This window comes from Coffea arabica, chromosome 11c, assembly GCF_036785885.1.
Source record: "Coffea arabica cultivar ET-39 chromosome 11c, Coffea Arabica ET-39 HiFi, whole genome shotgun sequence".
Classification (NCBI taxonomy): Eukaryota; Viridiplantae; Streptophyta; class Magnoliopsida; order Gentianales; family Rubiaceae; genus Coffea; species Coffea arabica.
This window is the reverse complement of record NC_092330.1, coordinates 28,598,072-28,605,381: the sequence shown is the minus strand read 5'-3', so window position 1 is coordinate 28,605,381 and position 7,310 is coordinate 28,598,072.

Below are 7,310 nucleotides of genomic sequence, written 5' to 3'. Positions count from 1 at the left end.
ATCGCCATTACCGCCTGAGAAATCCTCACTAAGGAAGCACTGTAAGTCATTTTTTTTTCTTCGAATTTCAGTCTGCCTTTCAAGCACAAATGCTGAAAATTCCAACCCCAAGCACGTCTCTTGTGAATCTGTTGTTGCAATTTCTTGTCGATTGTCTGCAATTTCGAGCACACACAATCTATGTGTTTGATTTTGATTGAAATCTTTGTTTTGTGAACAATTTTAGGGTCGATTGTAGTCTCAATGGAGCAAAGGATTGATGAAATTTTTAATTCCCTTAACCTGTTCGATGAAATGCCTGATTGAAAGTCCTAATTGAAAGATGATTTGTTTGCATTTTTATGTATGAAGAAACCGGATAAGTCAGCGAGCTCATCTTCTTGCATTTGAGAAATTTGGTGTATTGGTGTCTTGCACTTGTTCTGTTTTTTGTTCCCTTATGCTTCCCTTTGTATGAATCCGAATTAATGTTTGTGAATTTCGTTGTCTGATGGGGAATAGCTAGAGTCAAAACTGTTTTTTGGTATTGCTCTGATAAGAATACGAAAATGCAGTACTGATGCTTAACCCGTTTGGAGAAGATGATCATTTGACTAGGTTTATAATTTCAGCCCCTCCATCCTCTCTTTCTTTGTAATTTAATCCCAAAATTTTTAGGATTTCATAATTTGACCCCAAGACTTTTATAAAGGCTTTCAATTGGGTCCCTGATACAATTTGCAAATTGGTCCTTGAGCTTTATCTTTTCTTCTAGTTTGGCCCCAAAAGTTCTAGAAATCGTGATTTGGCTCTAAAAACTTTTTGATATTTGCGATTTGGTCCTTGGCAGCTTTAATTTCGCAACTTCATTGCTTGTTTGCTTCAATTAGCCACCATATTTTGTTTAAACTGCATTTAATTCATAAATTTAAGGGCTTTATGACCAATTGAGCTTGTGTCTCAATTAAAGTGATGCCTTGATCTTTTCTTTGTTTTTGGAGGGTAAATAAGTAATTTTGTCTCATTAGGGCCTCAACTCAAGGGAGGTACATTCTATCCCTTATTTTGACTTTAATTGATCTTATGTGCCCTTATGTGATTTTATGTGCTTAATTGCATGCCTTTTGAATGTTTTCATTTTATTTATTTATTTATTCGCTTTATTTGTTTTAATTTTGTATATTTATTTTAGTTCAATTTTGATTATTTGAAATGCATTTAAATGTCGAGTTGTAATAGTTAGGGGTTTATTTATTTATTTATTTTTATTCCTTTCCCTTTTTAGATTGTAGTTAGGATCTCCCAAATGTAATAGTTAGGGTTTTATTTGCTTTATTTGCCTTGTATGATTTGCATGCCTATGTGCTATGTGTTACCGGTTTTTTAGGGCCTTGCATCTAGATATTATGATTATGTGTGATGTGTTTATGTGATATTATGTGTTTACATGCTTTTATCATGTTTTATATGATTAGTTTGTTATAATTAATGTGTGACGTCACCACACTAGTCCAACGCTAGTAGTGACCCCTTTCTCGACTCTATACTAGTCTAATGCTAGTTGTAGCCCTTTGTCCCGATTTTTCACTAGTCCAATGCTAGTGAGGATTCATAGATGTGGGTTAGTCCAATGCTATACCCTTAGGAGCCCTTCGAGCGTTAGATCATGATTGTGTGATAAAATCACTTCATCTCATGCATATTTTTCACTTTCTAGGGCCTTTTATCATTTTTTGCTTGTTCCCCTTATATATATCCCCTATCCCATATTCCCTCTTATATCCATATCCCCTATTTTTATTTTTCCTTTATATAATCCTATGCATGAGACATGACATCATATTTGCATTTAATGTAGGAAAAATTAGAGATATGTTAGTACATTTGCTTGATTAGATTAGGGAAAACCCCTTGAATATGGGATATGGACGAGTTTGCCTTTCTAACCTTAGCACGCTCATATTCCCTCTGTTAAAGGGAAAATTGAGTCACAAACATTAGTTCTCCATACCCGACATGATGCATTCCTTTAGGACATGTATATTTGTATAATTATGATTATTTTTATTATTTTCCTTCTCTTTTCTTAGGGTCTCATATTTTTGTATTATTCGTGACTTCTTCGAAGAGTCTTTATTGGGCATCACAATTAATATGATTGGTACCAAATAAGTTTTGAAGATACATTTCGACCCCCCGACACCCTCCTAGATCGGGTTTGCATTCATATAGTACGTCCAAATGTGATAAATTCTTAGGTTAAAATAAGAAAATTTTTGACTAAATCACGCAACTAGCTTTGGTTAGGTTGAAAGGGTGTCTTGGATTTTACTCTTGCCCTCCCTTTCTTCAAATGTGACTCCCGAACACGTTTCTTTGATTTTCGTAGACTTGGAGTCATTTCAAAAGGGTTTTCTATTTTTTCTTTTAAAATTCATTTTTAGATGACTCGGTACACCTTAACTCTCTACCAAGTGGCGACTCCGATTTTTTATTCAAAAACCCTTTTTCAACTATAATTTGGGCCCAAATCGTCACATTACAAGTCACATTTAGGTCCATTTTCTTTTTAAATCAAAAATTGAATCAAAATCCATTTTTCTAAACTTGTCATTTATTTTTATTTTTTGAAAAAAAAAAATGGGGCGCGACAGCTGGGAAAACACATCACAACGACTATCATCTTATATTTTTTATTTAGTTATATTTATTTTTTATTTTCATTGATTAAATGTTAATTATTATTCATTTTTAGTCTCTTAGTTTTTATTTTAAGACATTTTTAGTATTTAAATTTCAGAAAAAGAAAATTTCCACAAAAAGTTGTTTTAATCATTTTGGATTCAATTTGAAAAATATATATAATTTTGTTTCTTTACTTAAATTAATTTTTGAAAGAAAAATACAAAAAATAATAATAAGAAAAAATGTGTGAATAGGTGTAAGCTTGCATGTGGGACAAGTGTCCCTTTGTGCCTTTGACAACACAACACCTAGAAGGTGAGGTGTTGGGACACTTGGTTGGTTTAGATAATTTTGGGGGAACAAAAATCAAAAAGAAAAAGAGGTTACAGCTAGGTTTTGAAGAAAGATCTTTTGGAAAAAGAAAAATAGGGAGCCTCGTCTAAGAGCAAGGGGAAAAGCAAAGGCAAAACAGAGCAAAAGAGGGGCGGCGGACAAGGACGGATGGGCAAGAAAAACCGAGGGAATCCAGGAAAGGGCCACGAACGAGAGAAAAAGGGGAACATAAAGAAGGGAAGGGACTTCGGCTAAAATAAAATGTCAAAAGGAAATTCGATGGAAGAAATTGGAGCAGTTGCTGCCGCTAGAATCCACCGCCACTACCACAAATCGCCATTACCGCCTAAGAAATCCTCACCAAGGAAGCTCTGTAAGTCTTTTTTTTTTCTTCGAATTTCAGTCTACCTTTCAAGCACAAATGCTGAAAATTTCAGCCCCAAGCATCCTCTCTTTCTTCGTAATTTAACCCCAAAATTTTTAGGATTTCATAATTTGACCCCAAGACTTTTATAAAGGCTTTCAATTGGGTCCCTGATACAATTTGCAAATTGGTCCTTGAACTTTATCTTTTCTTCTAGTTTGGCCCCAAAAGTTCTGGAAATCGTGATTTGGCCCTAAAATTTTTTTGATATTTGCGATTTGGTCCTTGGCAGCTTTAATTTCGCAACTTCATTGCTTGTTTGCTTTAATTAGCCACCATATTTTGTTTAAACTGCATTTAATTCATAATTTTAAGGGCTTTATGGCCAATTGAGCTTGTGTTTACATATTTTCTTTAGTTTTCTCAATTAAAGTGATGCCTTGATCCTTTCTTTGTTTTTGGAGGGTAAATAAGTAATTTCGTCTCATTAGGGTCTCAATTCAAGGGAGGTACACTCTATCCCTTATTTTGACTTTAATTGATCCTATGTGCCCTTATGTGATTTTATGTGCTTAATTGCATATCTTTTGAATGTTTTCATTTTATTTATTTATTTATTCGCTTTATTTGTTTTAATTTTGTATATTTATTTTTAGTTCAATTTTGATTATTTGAAAGGCATTTAAATAAGTCACATTGTGTCTTGGATATGTAATCCAATGAGACTGACACGTCTATATTTTTTGTACCATTCAAAGGGTAGTACACGAGATAAGGCAGGATCCGATCTTTTTGAAGACGGCAAAACAATTTTTGCACATTAGAATATGAGTATCTAATAATCAACTTTTGGCCATTTTAATATAGTTGGTAAAACTCCCTTGCGTAAAGGACATTTATTTGAAGAAATTCGCAAATAATTTCTCATTGTTGAGATGATAAATAGATCGAGGCCAAATCTTGATTTTAGAAAACTCATAAACTAGTGCATTGTAATGATTTTTCTTGAAATTACCAGTAGACAGACAATTCAATCGATTTTTTTATATATACCTTGAATTTCATTTAATCCATTTGATCAATTTATTCATTTCATCCAACCCATTTTATCCATTTATTTATTTCTAGGTCAATCCGGTCAATTTTGAATAAATCATCAATTTCATTCAATTCATTTGACCAGTTTATTCATTTTTATGTCAATCCGATCAATTTTGAATAAATTATCTATTTGGCCAGTTTACCCATTTTTAGGGTGATTTAACCAATTTTGAATAAATCATGAAATTCATCCAATTTATTTTATCAATTCATTCGTTTTTAAGACAATCTAGTCATTTTTTAATAAATCATTCATTTGACCATTTTACCCCTTTTTAGGGTAATCCAATCAAATTTTCAGATAAATCATCAATTTCATCCGATGCGTTTGACCAGTTTATCCTCTTTTAGGGTTTCGGTCTAAGGTTCACTGAATAACCTAGTCGAAACATTACAATCCTGTCAAGAGTGGGTTCTTTCTCACATCATTTTATGTATCGATCAAAACAAGCAATCCATTCGGACTTTTTCCTCATTTTTAGGACAAATGTCTCTTCTCATTCCAATTGGCCAAAATTTTCAAATTATTTTTCACTCAATAAGTTGGTCGGATTCATCAGGTATTGTATGTGCCTACTCTAGAGGATTGCATACCTTTGGCACAAAAAGGGTTCCCCATAGGACATGCATCTGAATATTTTGGATATCTACTAATTCTTATCTTTTCCTTTTTCTTTATTTTTGTTGGAAAAGTTAAACGAGGGCTAAATCTAAAGGCAATTCCTTTCAAAATTCTCAGGCAATATTTAAACATAGCTTCTCGTCGAAATCCCATCATAACACGATCTCGCAGTCAAGCCCAAAAGAGTGGTGTAAACATGAGTGCACAACCTGAGCCAACGGAGAAGACTCCTACAACAACCCAATCTGAGACTACAAGTTTGGGAGCTCAACTGACTCAGATGCTTGCTAGGTTCAATGAGATGTCTATGGAGATGGCAGCTCAGAGGCAACTAATCGACCAACTCATCAACAGTGGCGTTCAGCCCGAACCAATACCTGCCAAACAATCTGAGCCTGAACCTCCACCCCCTACCCAAACTACTTTCAATCCATCTTTCACCGTTCCACCTCCAATGATTACCAGACCACAGACCCAAACTGCCTTCAATCCCTCTTTCATTGGTCCACTGGAAGAAACTTTTAATTACACTGTTGCAAATCCATCATACTCTTACCCCCTTAATCCTTCATTCAATCCTAGTCATGATCAAATTCCACTAACACAAATTACTTCCAATATTCCCCCTGAACCGTAGACATTTTATCAAGCCACTGCAGAGCCTTTCCTGTTAGAGAATGCTACCCAAACAAAACTAGAGATAGGAGAATCTTCTACTCCTGTTGACATGAAGTTGCTCAAGCACCTCGATCGTTTCGATGAATTCATGAGAAAAAGTTAGGGTTTAAGCAAGCAAGGAGTACTGGACTATGATGAGTTTTGCCTTTTTCCTGATGTATAACTTCCTGTGGGGTTTAAGACTCCGAAATTTAACAAATATGATGGCACATGCAATCCCAAGACACACCTCCGATTGCTCGCCAACAAGTTAGGTAGGCCGATACATGATGAAAATTTACCTTTAAGGCTATTCCCGGAAAGCCTGGAGGGGGATGCACTCGATTGGTATTCTAATTTAAAACCTGAGGAAGTAAAGACCTGGTTTGACTTGTCTAATGCTTTTGTGAGGCAGTACGAATACAATTGTGAGCTGGCTCCAATACGAACCACACTGGAAGGAATGAAGAGGAGACCATCTGAGGACCATAAAACCTATGCTAAGAGATGGAGGAAATTTGCTACAAAGGTTGAGCCGCCAATGACTGAAGACGAAATCATTCGCACCTTTATTAAAGCACATGATCCCCCGTATTTTGAGGAAATCTTTCGCATGACTGGATGCTCATTCACCGCTATTGTCAACAAGTTTGAAGAATATGATGATTTCGTGAGGGTTGGAAAGATTGTTAATATGTCTGCGTTGAAAACTCAAGTGGAAGCTTTGCAAGGCCAAGGTAGTAGTGAGAAGAAGCAACAATTCAAAAAGAAAGAGGGGAAAACTGCTTTTGTCTGGGATCGAAACCCTGTCCCAAGACCTAGACCTCAACAATACTCTACCTACTCAAACCCTTACCCTTACTATTCAAACCCTCATCCTGTTTACCATACCAATATCACTCATCCTTGACCTCGCCCTAATTACACCAACTCGTCTATAGCCCCTTTCCAAATATCTCAACCTAACTTTCAACAAATTCGATCCCGACCTCTCTACAGTCAACAATTTTCTCCACCAAATAGACCCACTTATGATTATCCCCAACCCATTGAACCCCAAAATCAGAATCGTTATCAGACCTTTACCAATCTTGGCAGGCCCATGGACCAATTGTACGAATAATTAAAAGTCGCCGATAAAATCGGCGTAATTCTCCCTCCAGCTTACCCTCATGGCGTCCTTGTCGGATACAATCCACAGTCCACTTGCGCTTATCATTCGGGAGTACCTGGCCACCCAACCGTCAATTGTAAAGCACTTAAGCACAAAGTCCAAGACATGATTGAGGCAGGGGAAATAGTGCTAGGAAAAAGGGTGAACAAGGACCAAGTATAAGTACAAATCCCTTTCCCGAACACAAGGACGCCTTTGAGGCATCCATCCCTAATGAAGAAATTTGAAAATCCTGAAGGAGGTTTGCACAATTAGATTGCCGAGTATCTTCCCTCTCGAAGGGAACTTCGATAAATTTGGGGATTGTCATTTGCTAAAATTTATGAAAATTGTCACTGTTTCTTTTGCCTAAATAGTTTTATCATGTTCAATCAAGTTTTGGCTAAAACAATTTT